This window comes from Chiloscyllium punctatum, chromosome 50, assembly GCF_047496795.1.
Source record: "Chiloscyllium punctatum isolate Juve2018m chromosome 50, sChiPun1.3, whole genome shotgun sequence".
Classification (NCBI taxonomy): Eukaryota; Metazoa; Chordata; class Chondrichthyes; order Orectolobiformes; family Hemiscylliidae; genus Chiloscyllium; species Chiloscyllium punctatum.
This window is the reverse complement of record NC_092788.1, coordinates 7189303-7207636: the sequence shown is the minus strand read 5'-3', so window position 1 is coordinate 7207636 and position 18334 is coordinate 7189303. Positions and strand designations below refer to the sequence as shown.

The window sequence follows — 18334 nt, the reverse complement described above, 5'->3', positions numbered from 1 at the left end:
CTCGTGCTGGGATCCCCCATACCAGGGAAAAGACGTTGTCTATTTATCCTATCCATGCACCTCATGTTTTGATATGCATCGATAAGATCACCTCTCAGCTTCCGGCGCTGCAGGGAAAACTGCCCCAATCTATTCAACCTCTATTTAACCCCCCAGCCTAGCTCAAATCCTCCAATCCTGGCAACATTCTTGTAAATCTTTCCTGAACCCTTTCAAGTTTCACAAAATCCTTCCAATAGGAGGGTGACCAGATTTGTACGCAACGTTCCAAAAGTGGCCGAACCAATATCCTGTACAGCCACAACATGACCTCACCTCCTGTACTGTATACTTTGTCCGATAAAGGAAAGCATACCAAATGCCACCTTCACTATCCTATCTACCTGCACTCCAAGGTCTCTTTATTCAGTAACACTCCTCAGGACCTTATCATTAAGTGTATACGTCTTGCTAAGATTTGCTTTCCCAAAATACCACTCCTCAGCCCATTCACCCATCTGATCAAGATCCCATTGTACTCTGAGGTAACCTTTTTCACTGTCCACTACACCTCCAGTTTTGGTGTCATCTCACTAACTAAACCTCCTATGTTCACATCCAAGTCATTGATATAAATTATGAAAGGTAGTGGATCCAACACTGAACCTTGTAACACTCCACTCGTCACAGGCCTCCAGTCTGAAAAGCGACCCTCCATCACCACCCTCTGTCTTCTGTCTTTGAGCCAGTTCTGTATCCAAATGGTTAGATCTCCCTGTATTCCATGAGCTCTAACCTCACTGAGCAGTCAGTGTCATAGTGGAGGGTACTTTTTGGACTGGAAGCCTGTGATGAGCAATATGCTGTTAGATTGGGTGCTGGGTCCACTGCTTTTTGCCATTTATATAAATGATTTCTATGTGAATATAGGAGCTATGGTTAGTAGGTTTACAATAGACACCAAAATTGGAGGTGCAATGGACAGCAAGGTTACCTGAGTGTGCAATGAGACTCCGATCAAATGGGCTGAGGAGTGGCAGATTCAGTTTAATTTAGATATATGTGAGGTTCTGCATTTTGGAAAAGCAAATCAAGGCAGGACTTCTACACTTAATGGGAAGGCCCTGGGGAGTGTTGCTGAAATAAGAGATCTTGGAGTGCAGGTTCATAGTTCCTTCAAAGTGGAACCATAGATAGGCAGGGTAGTGAAGTAAATGTTTGGTGTAATTGCCTTTACTGGTCAGTGCATTGAGTACAGGTGTTGTGACGTCATTTTGCGGCTGTACGGGACATTCATTCAGCCACTTCTGGAATTCTGCTTTCATTCCTGGTCTCCCTGCTATTGGAATGATATTGTGAAACTTGAAAGGATTCAGAAAAGATGCAAAGATGTTGCCAGGGTTGAGGGATTGAGCTTATAGGGAGAGGCTGAATAGACTGAGGCTGTTCTCACTGGAGAATCGGATGCTGAGAGGTGACGATAGAGATTGATAAAATCGTTAGGGGCATGGATAGTGTAAACAGCCAGGGTCTTATTCCTGTTTAGGTGAGTCCAAAACCAGAAAGCACAGGAGTGAGGGAAAAGATTGAAAAGGGATATTAGGGGCAAAGTTTCAAGCTGAACGTGGCACGTGTATGGAATGAGCTGCCAGAGAAAGTGTGGAGGCTGGTACAGTTAGAACATTTAAAAGCCATCTCACTGGATATGTGATTGGGAAAGGTTTCGAAGTCTATGGACCAAGGGCTGGCATGTGGGACGAGATTAATTTAGGATATCTGGTCAGCATGGACAAGTTGGACTGAAGGGTCTGTTTCTGTGCTGTACATCTCTATGGCACTAATAACTTAAAATTAACATAGGTTTCTCTTTTATGGAGAGTTAGCAGAAGGTCTGACAATTCTCCTTGGAGCTGAGAAGGTTAAGCAGTGATTTCGACCAGGAGTTGATTTGTTTCCAGGATATTTCATTTACAGAGAGACAGAGTGAGAAATTTTTAACGTCACAATTTTTAGTAACTATTTTCAGGTAACTGGCAAATAATGCAGAGGAAAAATGTGAAGATTATTTCACTCACTAAGTTCTTAGCATCTGGAACAGTTTAAAAGACAGCTGGATGCAGATACAGTAGTTATTGTCAAAACAAATTTGAAATGTAACTTTTTTAAGGAAGGATTTGGAGGGATATGTCCAAATGGGAGGTGAGTTGGGATAGACTGGCACCATCTCCAGAGGGAGAGAGTACAGCCCCAATGGGCTGAATAGCCTCCAGTCCCTGTGTTCTGTGATACTGACCCATTCACTGTGAATGATGAAGCCCATCACAGGGCAGAGCTGTCGAGATGTACAGCATGAAAATAAACCCTTTGGTTAAACTGGTCCATGCTGACCAGATATCCCAACCTAATCTAGACCCATTTGCCAACACTTGGCACATATCACTCTACACCCTTCCTATTCATATACCCATCCAAATGCCAAATGGTTTAATTGTACCAACATCCTCCACTTCCTGACAGAAGATTCCATACACGCACCAACCTCAGTGGGGAAAAAAAATTGTCCCTCAGATCCATTTTAAATTCTTCCCCTCTCACCTTAAACCTATGCCTCCTCATTCTGTACTCCCCGACCCCAGGGAAATGACCTTGTCTATTTATCCTACCCAGGCCCCTCATGGTTTTATAAACCTCTATGAGGTCACCCCTCAGCCTCTGATGCACCTGGGAGGATCCCACCACTCAGGTCACAATGGGGCCTGGCTGATTGACATAGCTTCAGACCAATAGGAGAGTTGGTGTGATCCTACAACCAATGGGAGTGAATGAGGGGTGGGTTCAGCAGGCCAACACATGACCATCAGCTTTGCAGGTGCAGTGTCACTGTGAGGGGGGACTGAATGTGAAGGAGTGGGAGAGACAGCAGATACTGGGAGAGAGATGGAGTTAGTGTGGACTGGGAAGGTTGATAAACACTGTTTCAGTCTGCTGGACCTGAATTAGATACTCCGGGTAAACTAGAACCAAAAGAACTTCGGATGCTGTAAATCACACACAACAACCAGAAGGTACTGGAAAAGCTCAGCAGATCTGGCAGCATCTGTGAAAAGAAATCAGTTCGCATTTTCGATCCAGTGACGCTTCCTCAGGAACTGACGTTACTGAGAAAAAAAAAGTCTGTTTTTATGCAGAAGGTTGGGGTTAAGGAGTAAATGATAGGTGGGGATAGAGTCCAAAGAGAGAGATAGGAGCAGTTGGACAAAGGAGTGAATAATGATCGGACGGGAGGGGAGGGTGAATAGCTGTTTATGGGGACTGTTAGTGACTAACCATAGGTAGTGTGTACTGGAAGGCTATGCAACAACAAGGCCTGGTATGTGGGGTAGGGGGCAAAGACACGAGGACGTGGGAGAGTTCAGGACCTAAAATTATTGAATTTGATGTTGAAGCCAGAGGGTTGCAGGGTCCCCAAGTGGAAGATGAGGTGTCGTTCTTCCAGCTTGTGTTAAAGTGTGCTGCTGGAAAAGCACAGCAGGTCAGGCAGCATCCAAGGAGCAGGAGAATTGACGTATTGGGAATGTCAGCACTTCATCAGAAATGTGGGTGGTGGAATACGGCTGAGAGATAAATAGGGAGTGGTGCTTGGGGTTGGCGGAAGCGAGCTCGGAGGCAATAGGTGGTTGTAGATGGAGGGTAGTGGTGAGAGGGTGGAATGAATAATTGGGAAGGAAGATGGGCAGGTAGGACTGTTCAAGAGGCCAGTGCCGAGTTGGAGGGTTGAATCTGAGATAAGTTGCGGAGTGGGAGATGAGGAAACCTTGATGCCATGTGTTTGAAAGTTCCCAAAGTGGAAGATGAGGTGTTCTTCCTCCAGGTGTCGGGTGGCTCGGATTTGGGGATGGAGGACTTGCATGTCCTTGTCAGCGTGGTGGCGGATGGGGTGGGGGGTAGGCGAAATGGTCGATCACAGGGCGGTGGGGTTGGTTGGTGCATGTCCCCAGAAATGTTCCCTGAAATATTCCAAAATTTGGCATCCTGAGAGTAAGGGACACAATAGGTGAGGTGTTTGGGTGGGCAGGGAAATCTCTGCTGGATGTGGGAGGATCCAGTGGTGCCTTGGATGGAGTTAAAGGGAAGGTGTGGGCACAGGTTTTCCACCTCTTGCAGTGGCAAGCGAAGGTGCTTGGGGTGGAGGGTGGGTTGGTGGGGACCGTGAATCTAACGTGGAAGTCACAGAAGGTATGGTCTCTGTGGAATGCTGAAAGGGGTGGGGAGGGGAAATATATCTCAGGTGGTTGGATCTGATGGTGGAAATAGCAGCGGATGATGCATTGTATCTGGGTGGAAGGTGAGGATGGTGGGATTCCATCTTTGTTGCATTTGGAGGGGTGGGGTTCAAGGGCAGTGGTGTGGGAAGTGGAGGAGATACACTGGAGGGCATTGTTAACCATATGTGAGGGGAAATTGCAGTCCTTGAAATAGGAAGCCATTTGGTATGTTCTGAAGTGTTCTTCCAGCTTGCATCAAGCTTCACTGGAACACTGCAGTAAGCATGAGACAGAGATGTTGGACAGGGAACAGTCTTGTGTGTTAATGAGCAGGCAACTGGAAGCTCAGGGTCTTTTTTTGCAGGCACAATGTAGATCATCAGCCACCATTTCCACCACCGCCACTGAGATGCTGGAAGGTTCCTGTCTCCTCCATTAACAGCTTTCCAACTTCCCACTCCTTTATCTTTCCAAATGTTCCTGTGTCTCTTTGGGCTCTGTCCCCACCTATTATTTACTCTTTATCCCCTATCTCCTGTAGCCCAAAGATCTGTAGGTTCGGTGAATTGGCCCAGCTAAGGTTCCCGTAGGGTTCAGGGATGTGCATTAGTTCGGGGGAAATGGAGAGTAATAGAATAGGAGAATGGGTCTGGGTGGGATAAACTTCGGAGGGTGGGTGTGGAATTGTTGGGCCAAAGGGCCTGTTCCCTGAAGGGATTCTAATTTTCCCAGCTGTCATCTGTTCTGAGGAAGGGTCACTGGACCCACGATAACCCATGGTGTGTGCAGGAGGAGGAAAGGGGAGAGTGGCAGCAGAAACCAGATGAAATTTCAGTGTAGACTGGGAGGGTTTATTTACACTCTGCAAGTCGTTAGTCTGAATTAGAAACTCTTGGTCCCACGTTTGCAGCAAAGGGGAAGATGGCTTGGGCCTCAGGTAGTGAGAAGTCCTGGGTTATAGCCGCCATCGTTATTTGGGGCAAGGTACAGCAAGGAGCATGCACGTGTCCTCTTCCTGGGTGGGGGCGAGGCGATTTGAAGAGGAGCATTTACACATCAAACACATACCGAGAGAAGTGTTTGTCTTCACTATTCATCTTGCACTGACTGTGAGCTTTGTTTTGTGAATTCATTTTATAGGATATTAATTGAGAATAATTGAGACTGGGATCTCAAAAAAACAAGGTTCTACAGTCAGCGGAGTCCTCAGGATCTGAATATCATCGGCATTTAACTGTGGAATGAGAAAGGTTTGTCTGTTCTGTCTGTGGGAAAATATCTTCAATATTTTTGTCAAGCCAAAAGCAGAAAGATGTTCAAGGTCATGGTTGGATCACCCTTGGGGTATGTGTTCAATCCTTGGCCCTGCAGCTGTGGAAGGAGGTATTGGCATGAGAGAGAGCACAGATTTAACCAAATTCCACCTCTCCTTTTTGCAGGAACTGTCAGATTTAGTCTCAATCATCCACTTTATAATGTTAATCTGTAAACACCCTACTTCCAATTCTCTGCAAATTTCTCGTGGAATCAAATTCCAGCACCATTTCAGGTGGAACATTCCAGATTCTGACAATTGTCTGTTCATTCAGAAACTGCTAAAGTCCATTTTGACTCTGGGGTTACAAAGGGATGAATTGAAAGATGCAATGCTGGTCTGAGCTCCCATTGAGATGCATTAGAACAGTACAGGAGGCTGAGGGAAGTGTAGGTGTGAGCAGATAATGAAAATGACAGGGCTGCACTGTGAGGGCTGCTTGGCTCAATGAGAGTGTTTTGGAGTTGGGTGTAAATAGTGAGGTGAGACAGGGAGAAGGTGAAGCTGAAACTCCGTTTTAATTCAGGCCTTTCAGAAATTCAGTCCCAATGGGAATAGCCAATTTGTCAGTGATACCTGTGGAGTATTTAAGTTTTTAAAGTATGACATATCAGCTTAAGTAAAGATTTTTTTTGTTATTATAATGGACATGTTTGAAGTGAAGGAAGGTTACTCACTCATTTAAATTCTCTTAATGGGAGTAACTAGATGAATGTAGAGAGACGTTGTGACAGGAGCCCTCAGACCCGTGGTGTGTTCCTCTTGCACAATGTGGGAAATAAGGGCTGCTTCCAGTGTCCCTGACGGCTATTTGTGCAGGAAGGGTTCCCATCTGCAGCTACTGGGAAACTGCCTTTCAGAGCTGGAGCTGTGAGTGGACTCACTGTGGAGCATCTGCAATACTGAGAATGTTATGGACAGCACGCTTAGTGAGTTAGTCACACTGCAGGTGAGGGTTACACAGGCAGAAAGGGAATGGGTGAACATCAGATCAAGTAAAAGGCTCAGGAAGTGAGTACAGGAGTCCCCTGTTGTTATCCCCTTCTCATACAGATACTGTATACCGCTTGGGATTCTGTAAGGGCGGGAATGGGTGGGGTGGCTTCTCGGGAAATCAGCATCAGCCAGGTTCATGACACCACAGAGAGCTCTGCTGATCAGAACAAGAGGAATGAGAGTGGCAGGGCTATAGTGACAGGGGATTCAATAATCAGGGGTACAGCCAGGCACTTCTGTGCCCACAGACAAGAATCCAGGATGGGATGTAATCTCCCTGGTGCCAAGATCCATGATATCATGGAGTGGCTGCAGGACATTCTGGAGCTGGAGGGTAAACAGTCCATGGTCGTGCAACACACAGATACCAAGGACATTGCTAAACAGAGGGCTGAGGGCCTGAAAGATGGACATAGGGAGAGCAGAGATGCATTAAAATGTAGCTCCTGAAATGTAATAATGTCAGACTTACTTCCAGTGCCATGTGCTAATGAGAGCAGGAATGAGAAGGTAGATCTGCTGGATGTGTGACTGGGGAAATGGTGTACCGCAGAAGGGTTATGATTCTTCAGGCACTGGGACTGTTTCTGGGTGGGACCTGTACCAGCCTGACCGGTTACCCCTGGGCAGAGCTGAGACAAATCTGGTGGGGGATTTTGCCAGTTCGATTGGTGAGTTTGTAACTAGTCTGGCAGGGAGATGGGAACGAAAGTGTAGGCTTATATGGGTCAGATTCAGGACAGGGAATGGGAGGTAGAATATTAGTGATGTAGTTAGCGGCTCAGAAAGCCAAAGGAAAGGAGGATTAAACGAAGATTGAGTCCCTCTTCATCCATCAGTCCTGACATCCCAGGAAGGTGAGTCAACAAAATCTGGAGCTGTTTACATGTCTATGACTCTGTGCTTCAGCAAAATGGTGGAAATCTGCAATAAAAACAAAAAGCGCTGGAGATCCTCAGCAAGTCTGTCAGTGTCTGAAATGATGACAGATGCAGGAAACATTGCAGCCTTGAAGAAGTGTTCAGATGATCACACCAGGCACTGCAATATCGGTTACACGCTGAGTGCCAGAACGTGGGACTAGCATAAATAGGTGCTTGATGACCAGCATGAATACGATGGGGCTGGAAAGTTGACGTTTCAGTCAGGGCTATTTATCAAGACTGACAAAGGGTCCCGACCCAAAACATCAACCTTCCTGCTCCTCTGATGTTGCCTGACCTGCACCTCCCCAGGTCCATATTGTACAGACTCTGACTTCCAGCATCTGCAGTCCTTAACTATCTTCACATCCCAGGACTCATCTGGTTATCCTCCTTTACACTCTCTCAATAAGCAGGAGAGCCTTCCTTGGAAAAGGGGAACAAAGGTGTATACAGTACTCCAGGTGTGGTCTCACCAAGGCCCTTCCAGAAAGGGATCCCTGTCCCCATCTTCTCCATAATGGTCATCAAGCGCACGTGCCTGGTGTGATCATCTCAACACTTCAAGGCTGCAATGTTTCCTGCATCTGTTACCATTTCAGATGCTGCCAGACCTGCTGAGGATCTCCAGCACTTTGTTTTCTCTGTTATAGAGTATTGAAAGGGGGGATTTGCAGTTGAGAAATTCAAATTGAACTTCATGTTACTGGATCCATGCCGATCTGAATATCATTGACCTTTTCATCTGGATGGAAAGGTGGTGTATTCTGTCCGTGGGTGAATATTTCAAATGTCTGAGTGACTGGAAAAAGTACTGAGACAGTGAAGTCCATGTAAGTGTGGGGACGATGGAGAGAGATTTCATTGGTTTTTGAAAGTCTAAACAATCATGGCACATTTCCCTGGAACAGGTAAGCCACAGATTGGTTTTGTATGAGGACAATTAGCCATGAAACCAGAAAGACAAAAGGATTCCTGCATCATGGAAAAAGCTATGAAAATGGGATTGTTGTAATGGAGTGAATTATCGATCATTGATTGTAATCCATTGGCGTTGTCACATCGGTTCCAGCGCCGTGGGGAAACACGGGAAATTTGATGAGTGCAGTGTAGGTTTCAGTTATTCAACTGGAAAGGTGAAGAAGAAATTTACAAGGATGATGCCAGGTCTCAGGGGTCTGAGTTACAGGGAGAGGTTGGACAAGTGAGGACATTTTTATTTAGCAGAGGAAACTGCGGGGGAATATTTTATAGAAGTGTATAAGACCATGAGAGGCATGGGTAAGGTGAATGCACTCGGTCTTTTTCACAGGGACTCAAGGATTGGAGGGCATCAGGTTAAAGGTAGAGGAGAAAGAATACAAGAGAACCTGAGGGGCAACTGTTCTACACAAAGGTGGTACGTATATGGAATGAGCTGCCAGTGGAAGTGGTTGAGGTGGGTATATTAACAACATGTAAAAGACATTTGGACAAATACATGGATAGGAAAGTTTCAGAAGCAGATGGGCCAAGTGCAGGGAAATGGGGTTAGTGTGGATGGACAATCTGATTGGCATGGGCCAGTTTGTGCCAAAGGGCCTGTCTCTGCTGCAGGACGTTATAACTCTAAGTGCATTTGCTAATTTTCCCCCTAACTCTGTTGGTATCCTGGGATGTATTCCATCAGGGCAATGAGACTTGTTTATCTTTATCTCCATTAGCTTGCCCAGCTCTCACTCTTTCGTGATAATGGTTGTTTCTTGGTCTTCACATTCCTCAGTCTCCTTATCAATTACTGGCATGCTCTTTGTGTTCTCCACTGTGAAGACTGACTGCTGTGTGCTCATATTCCTGAACCCTGCTGGCTAGGAATAACTAGGCACAGAAATCTGAGAGGTCTTCTTTGAGTCTTTTATTGATGAAACATGGCAGGTACATGGATAGTGTACATGCAAAACACCTCCAGGCAGCATCAGGTAACTCCCCGCCTGTCCGATGTACAGCTCCCCTTCTTATACCTTTTGTGGTTTGTGATTTTGAATACAGACTGTCTCTCAATATTATCTCCATGGCAACGGCAGTTCAAAAGTCTAGTTCAGTTCAGCACTCTGTGGTTAAACCACACACCCCTCCCCCACGCCCCCGTGGCTCCCTCAAGTACCTGACAGGTGCTTCAGTTTCAGTGGGGTATCTATCAGGATTCTGATGTGCAGGTGCCGGGGTTGGGGTGGGGTGGACAAAGTTAAAAACCACACATCACCAGGTTATAGTCCAACAGGATTATTTGGAAGTACAAGCTTTTGGGGTGTGCTGTGATTTTTAACTTGATCAGGATTATCTCTATGGTAACAGTTAAGTGCTTCAACAATTACAGAGGCCATATGTTCCCCATACAATAGGTTTCCCTCTAGCAGGGTAAACTGCTATTCTCTCCCTGGGGATAGCTACTCATCACTTTTTATCCCCAATTCCATCACACTTTCTGTTGAGCTTGGAAGTTTTTCCAATCTCCGAATTTATCCTTGGTCTTTGCCAATTTGTATGCCTTCGACTTCAATTTCATAGACTCCCTTATTTCCTTCGACATGGCAGATTACTCCTTTTCCTGGTCCTTCCTTTTCACTGATATATATTTTTGCGGAGAAATTTGAAAAATTACTTTGATATTCCTCCACTGTCTGAGAACTGTCCCACAGTAAAGTCTTTGCTTCCAGTCTGCATTAGCCAACTCCTGCCTCATCCTATTGTAGTCTCCTTTGTTTAAGCACAGGATCTTGGGATTAGATTTAATCTTCCGCTTTCCATCTGTGTTCTAAATTCAACCAGATTAATGACAAGTCTTTATCAGATTACGAGGGGAGGTGATGTTTCCTGGGTGTTTTGGTTTCATTGTCAGTGACCTTGGCTTTGTAAAAAAGGTCCAGGATAGATATTCACAACAGAGTATTCTGGACGGTGTGAATGTACTACACAGTCTAAAACCATAAATCACTGTCTCCCCTCAGTTTAAAATTGCAAAACCATTATCTCCTACACACTTCCTCACTACCTAAGTTTGGAACGCTAATCCACCTGACTATCCTGCTGTTTCTGAAAATCTCCTTTGGTGAAGGTGGTGAGTTTTGGATTCATCTTTCTGGTTATTACCGTATGAAGAAAAGCCCTGGGCACAGGAGAGGCAATGCAGCCCTTCGAACCAGCTCCACCATTTAATTCGGTGATGATTGAGCTCACATCGGTCTCAGCTGGATTTTCCCGCCTGCTCTCTCTCACACTTCAACCCATTGCAAATTAAAAATCTGTATCTCTTCATTAAATTGGCTCACGTCTTGGCATCCACCGCATTTTGAATAGGGAATTCCACAGATTCACAACACATTGAGATAAGTACATTCTTCTTGATGAGAATAGAATAGAATCCCTATAGTGCAGAAACAGGGTATTCATCCATCGAGTCCACACCAACCCTATGATGAGCATCCCATTCAGACCCACTCATTCCCTGTAACCCTGCATCGCCTGTGGCTAATTGCCTAACCAGCACATGCATGGACCCTATGAGCAATTTGGCCTGACCAATCCACCTAACCTGCACATCTTTGGACTGTGGAAGGAAACTGGAGCATCGAACAAAACCATGCAGACATGGGGAGAATGTGTATACTCCACACAGTTGCCTAACGCTGGATTCAAACCCGGGTCCCTAATGCTGTGAGGCAGCAGTGCTAGTCACTGAGCCACCTCTGCTTAAAATCTGCTGCCCATTATTAACCTCCCCACCCCACAATTGGCTGAATGTGTATTCCTTACGTCAGAAGTCCGGGTGTCTAAGCAGATGTCTCAGTAAATCCCAGTGACAGCCCACATGTCCTGTGTGTCTGAATGGATAACCTATACACAACACCCTCCAGCCCACACTTTCTTTCACTTTCCAGGGACAGGTCTCTAGAGGCTTCATGGGGACTACAACTCCCACAGTCCCTGAGGCAGGGACCACATGTGTGTGGGGAAATATATGTATATTCTGTATATGTACAGAATGTGGGCGGGTTTTGGAGCATGTTCTTTGGGTTAACTGGTGGAAAGCATTTCACACTGTGATTGGCTGGAGAAGGGATGCATCTGCCGATGGTATTGATCAGTTGGGGGGGGGGGGTGCAAAGTGTCACTACACCCAGATGGGACCAAGTTCCATTCGCAACTTGTCATAACACTGGGAATTGACCAATGGGAAACAAGGAAGAATCTGACCCATTCTCCCAGTGAAGGTTCCTCTTCTGTCCAGGATCTGCCACCTCCCTTTCTGCTTTATTTTGTTTCATTCTGCTGTTGTATTATTGACTTGCAGCAACTGAAGGGAAAGGAAGTGAACCCAGAAAGGGTGCAGAGTCTAACTAGGGACGGGAAGTGGTGCCGTGGATCTGTTTATCAGTAACTCCATGAGAATGTAGAGGGTGTACATTAGGGGCAGTAGAGTCAGAATGGTGGGAGAGAGTAAGTGGGCTGGAGGGTTACAGCTTTGGGGGAAGAAAGGGGAAATAGATATTCCACAGAAACTAGAATTGTCTGTTCTGAATTTCTAATCTGTACATATTCCTTTATTCAGGGTGCTAGATAGTGAAGATTTGCAGACTGAAATCTCAAAATCATGTGCAGATTGTGATAAAGTTAACCAGCATTTGAAGAACCAAAGATGGAGAATCACTCGGCCAAAATCCTGCAACACTCTCTCCCAGCATTGTCGGTCTATCTGCGCCAAATGGACTGTGAATGGTTCAAGACAGCAGAGGTTCCCATCTTCTGAAGGGTAACTAGAGATGGGGAATACAGGCTGACTGAGCCAGTGATGCCCATATCCTGGAAATGGGTTCTATCTCTCATTGCTGAAACCCAGTTGATGTTACTGCAGGATGATGAGGGATGCTGAGTGCATCCTCCAGGAAGAGCACCATCATATTACCCCTGCCTACACCCACACAGCAACGTCACTGGAACAAAAGGCAGTGAAGCCAAAGGAGGACTTAGATACAGTTCTTCAAGGTAAAGTCATGAAAAGGGATTGGAACGCAGCAGGAACAGGAGACTGAGCAGGATGGTCAGCTGTTTCCCATTGAATGGTGGAGCAGGATTGAAAGGCTGAATGGTCTCCTCCTGCTGCTATCTCCCAGGTATGTATATAGTCATGGAGCACGGGTAGGAAGGAGTGGGCAGGAATTCTCCAGGAGATTGCACTTCCACAACAGTTTTCAGTGAGGGATGGTTTGATGGATTTTATTTAACATTTATCTTTAACACAAGGTTTGTAAATTTTGGTTTTAAAACGTTGTAAGAGCTTTTTGCACCGCAAGCAAAATTAAAGAAAATAAATTGAACTGTTTGAATATAACAGTTTTAAAGCTTTCAACCTCCTGTAAAACAAAATCCTGTCTATTCCCAGACACCGTCACTTTCCAGCTACTCAAACTCCATTACGCGCCAAGCAAACCATTACAAGTGACAGAGTGAGAAGGGACTAAATCAAAGTAGAGTTGTGGGGAGGGGGCAGGGGTGGAGATAAAGTACTGTATCCCCTGCGGTGCCCACCTCTATCTAAAGGCATTGAGGGCATTGATCCACACCACATGCTCCTTCTCCAAGGACACCCTGCTGTGTAGCCTTTATCCTCAATCATAGAATAAAATCCCTACAGTGTGGGAGGAGAGCATTGGCCCATCAGACCCCAGCGACCATCAAAAGAACATCACGTCCAGAGCACACTCTCACTGTAACCCTGCATTTCCTATGGCTGATCCACCTCGTCTGCACAATCCTGGATCCTGTGAACAATTTAGCACAACTGATCCACCTAACCTGCACATCTTTGGACTGTGGGAGGAAGCCAGAGCACTTGGAGAGAATGTGGGAACTTCACACAAGCCGTTGGACAAGGCTGGACTCCAACATTGTGCCTCGTGCTGTGAAGCAGCCGTGCTACAATCACAATTTAAATCAAAACAGATGATCCCTGCTCATTGTCACTTTGCTGTTTGTGGAGACTTACTGCCCAGAGAGACATCCTGAGGTTCAGAAAGTGGCAATGTAAGTTCAGTCACCTCCAGCCCAGTTAATGTGATTAACAACAACACCATCAATCCTCCAGCAGTGTCATCATGTACAAGGTCCACTCCTGACTCTGATGGACAGTAACATCAGAATCAGAATCCTGCAGTCCACACGGATCAGGGGGTTGACCACTTCCCTGTGAGCACTCACTGGGCTCTCAATCGTGTTGAAGACGCCGCAAATCCCTTGTCACACAGAGGGGTGAACAGCTCCTACCCAGCGTGAACCCGCTGGAGTCTCGGGGGCAGGATGAATCACTGAGTCTGTATCCCCTGGGATCCACAATCCCCGTTTATTTCCTTCTTCCACTTTCATTCGGGCTATTGAACTCTCGGTTTCAATCCTTTCTCCTGTCATGCTCTTCAACATGTCCATGTGGGTGGACTAGAGGCAGCTGGGATTTAATGAAGGGAAGTGGGGATGAGGCGGAAACACGAGGAGAGGTGACAGCAAAGACAGTTCTCATTGTAACGGCAGAGTTTCTCCGTGACACAGTGAGTGGTGAGGCACCTGAGATTGTGGGGGGAGGCAGATTCAATCAGGGATTTGGTAAGATACTCAGACAATGACCTGTCCATCTGATTGTTAACTCAGATAGATAGATAGAAAGATGCACATTTAGATAGCACCTTTGATGATCTAGTGCAATGAAGCATGCTTCCAACCCAATGACTTCAACCACAAATCTCTGAAAACACAAACACAAAGCTTTCTACTTGTACCAGGCTGTCTCTGAGCCTCCTCTTTTCTTCAGAAAAGCGTTTTGAGCTGTTCAGCCTTTCCTGGTGATTATAACCGCTATGTTCCTTTAGGATTTGTGACTGAACCTTTACTTTCCTGTTCCTTGTGAGTGATGAAAGGAGCAGAAACAGCTCCTGACCTGTGACGGGTTTCGGTTGGAGTATTTATATTTACAAATCCATTCCCACCCTCACATACAGTGTGAAATTGATGTAAAACTGAAGGGAAGGAGTGAGTGAGCACCCAAAGAATCATATGTGTGAGTTGAATGAACCTGGCATGAGGAAAATGGGACAACACTCGCAACTAGTTAGAATCACAGAATCTAGTGGGTGCAGAAAGAGTCTATTCTGCCCATCGTGTCTGCAATGACCTGCTCACCCACCCTACCCCCATATCCCCACATTAACCATGGCTAGCCCAACCCACCTAAATTGCACACTGCGACCATGTTAGCATAGCCAATCCAGTAACGTTACACATCTGTGGGAGGGTCACAAATGACTCTGACACAAATGCTCTGCTTTTCAAAATAAAATCAGGGGGAAACTGCAACCGGAAAGATTTCTGATTTATCTCAGGAGGAAGAGAATTCAAAACTCGTGCCATTGACCCAGGGGGCGCAGTGATAGTTACAGAGGTCTAGGAACCATCAGAAATGTAACAGGTTGTGAGCAAGGTGGGGGTGAGACAAGGACATCAAGACACTCTGTCACACCGCCGAAGGCAGGAGAGATTAAACAGCAGAAATGGTCGACCCCCCCCCCCCCCAAGGTCATGGGGGATAGAATTAGGGCTGGGAAAGAAACAAGGAAACAAGGTGTGCAGCTGTCAAAGAAATATGTTAAAAACAGATTATAAAAGCATAGAGGGCAGAGTACAGTCTGAAATTGTTGCTCTCAATGGTGAGTACAAAAAGCTGTAAAGCCTGGGGTGTTTACAGCCAACACATACTCAGGATTAGCCAAATGGGCTCAAACTGTGCTGTACCTTTCTGATAATTTCTTTTTCTGACATTTGTCGTTAAAGTCTGATGACGCTCTTAACTTTTCAAATTGGACTGGAGTTTAATATTCTGGAGACGTGTCAAATAAATCACATTGATCACATTCTGCAGATCTCAGTCCATTACCCTGCATGTTCCAGCATTTCAGTTACATCCATGTCCTGCCGGTGGGACAGGACATACAAGGATGGTGACGATGGTGTCTAAGTCATTGTAAGCTATGATTCTGTGCATATGATTGTGTCAGCTTGTTGCTTGACTAGTCTGCGTTCCAGTTCACCCAATAAGATGTTAGCAGAGTGAGACACTACAGTTGGAACTCCTCTTCTCGCCAGTTCCTTTCTTTTCTCCTTTTAAAAAAATCCTTTCTCTCTTACTCTCCACTTTGCAGACTCTGACACAAGTGTCAACATTGACTCATGACATTTTTTTTTAAAAGGACATGTCTCTACAAGAAAACCAATGGAGGAAAATATATTATTCTTGCATCAACTGCATTTTTAAACAAAAACAATCCTGTTCAATAAACACTTTTTTTTCCCCTTCAATTCTATCAAGCGAGCTATTTGATCCCTCAGTTTACCGATCTTAATAAATATCCAATCAATTTCAGAGCAACATGCTTACAAAGTATTGAACCAATGTATCTGTTTAGGTTTAGCATTAGTTATTAAGTCATTGCCATTACAATAATTGCATAATAATTGGTCTGGGTAATAAGTATACTGAGGTTCACAATTTAATTTATTGACTGTTTGAAAAATGGTACAGTATATCATTTTTTCAGGATTCTAACAGTAATTATTAAAGAATTTGCATGACAATAATTATTATATGGTTTAGTTTATCTTGCTAACAACTACAGTGAAGTTTATATTTGAATTTAATCCAATCTTCCCTCGTACCTATAAAGTAATATAAAAATCCATTTTATTTCCAATCAACACACCTACTAAAGAATCCATTATTTCTGATGCAACATGCACTGTTAAAAATATGACTTTTGCTCATTTGAATGATCTGTGTAATCCCAGCCTTATAAATTTAGAAAAACCTAATTACTTTTCCCTGCAACAATTCTTGTTTATTTTTGCATATAGCACAGTCAAATAGCAAGATGAAATTTATCATTATTCTTAAGTATGCTAATACAATTTTGACAATCTATATGTTGCTAATATATAAATGTTCATTTCCGTCCATAGAATATCGAACAGTACAGCACAGTACAGGCCCTTTGGCCACGATGTTGTTCCGACCTTTTATCCTCCTCTAAGATCAAACTAACCAACATGCCCTTCATTTACTATCATTCATGTGCCTATCCAAGAATTGCTTAGATGTCCCTGATGGATCTGAATCTACTACCACCACTGGCAGTGCATTCCACGCACCCACCACTATCTATAAAGAAAACATCTCTGACATCTCCCCACAACTTCCCCCATTCACCTTAAAATTATGCATTTTGTGGGGAAACGTCTTTCATTATCCATTCCATCTATGCCTCTCATCATCTTACTCAAAGCTATCAAGTAAACTCTCATCCACTTTCACTGCAATGATCAAAGCCCCAGCTCCCTCAACCTTTCTTCATAAGACACGCCTTCCAGTCCAGGCAACATCTTGATAAATCTCATCTACACCTTCTCTAAAGCATCCGCATCCAATGTGTAATGAGTTGATCAGAACCAACCACTATATTCCAAGAGTAGTCTCACCAGGGATCCATAGAGCTGCAGCATAACCTCATCACTCTTAAACTCAATCTCCCTGCTAATGAAAACCAACACACCATGCACCGTTTTAATAACCCTATCATCTTGGATGTCAGGTATGAGGGATCTATGGACGTGGACCCCACGATCCCACTGTTCCTCCACATTGCCAAGAATCCTGCATTTAATCTGAAAATATGCATTCAAATTTGAAATTCAAAAATGAATAACTTCACATTTTCCCCGGTTGAACTCCATCTGCCACTTCTCAGCCCAGCTCTGCATACTGTCAATGTCCTCTAGCAACCTACCAATGCCCTCCACACGACCCACAACTCCACCAACCCTCATGTCATTGGCAAACCTCCTAGCTCACCCTTCCACTTCATCATCCAGGTCATTTGTAAAAATCACAAAGAGCAGAGATCCCAGAAATAATCCCTTCAGAACACCATTGGTCACCGTGCTCCAAGCTGAAAACTATCGATGTAATCTCACCCTGTCTTCTATGGGCCAGCAAATTTATTATCTAACCAGGCAGGTTTCCCTGTATCCCATGCCTCATTACTTTCTAAATGAGCCTACCATGGGGAACCTTATCAAACACCTTGCTAAAATCCATATACACCACATCCACTACTCTGTCCTCACCAATGTGCTTGTCACATCCACATATATTTCAATAAGGCTTGTGAGGCATAACCTGCCACTCATAAAGCCATGCTGACCATCTCTAATCAATCAATGCTTTTTCAAATAATCAAAAATCCTATCTCTAAGAATCCTCTCCAATAATTTGCCCACAATTGATGTAAGACTGACTCATCGATGATTCCCAGGATTATCTCAATTGCCTTTCTTGAATAAGGGAATAACGTTTGCCACCCTCCAATCATCTGGTCTGACTCCGGTGGACAGTGAGGATGCAAAGATCATTGCCAAAGTACAGTAATCTCTTGCCTCCCTTCCCATAACAACCTAAGTTATATCCTTTCTGGACCAGGGGACTGATCTATCCCCATGACTTTTCAATATTTTCAGCACATTCTCAGACTTAACATCGACCTGTTCGACCATATCAGCCTGTTTCACGCTGTCCTCACAAAGAACAACGTCCCACTCACTCGTAAGTACTGAAGCAAAGTACTCATTAAGGACCTCCCCTACCCTCTCAGACTCCTGGCACAAGCTTGCTTCACTATAAGGGATATAAATGTGGAATTACGCCTCAGTACTGAATTAATGTAAAGATATTGCAGTGTAATCACTCGATTACTTTGAATATTGAACTGTATTTTAACTGAGAA

General features: G+C 44.7%; 1 long non-coding RNA gene across 5 annotated transcripts in view; it reads left to right on the top strand.

The window, feature by feature from the left end:
- Positions 1 to 18334, top strand: part of LOC140470126 (uncharacterized) — a 39687-nt gene that overhangs the window by 8205 nt on the left and 13148 nt on the right. For 3 of the 5 annotated variants that reach the window (XR_011956386.1, XR_011956384.1, XR_011956387.1), the window contains exons 4-5: positions 8791 to 8877; positions 12067 to 12628. This is a non-coding gene — a long non-coding RNA (uncharacterized lncRNA). Of the gene's footprint in view, positions 1 to 8790; positions 8878 to 12066; positions 12865 to 18334 lie in introns of those variants that run through there. The other 2 variants (XR_011956385.1, XR_011956383.1) reach the window with 1 other exon arrangement.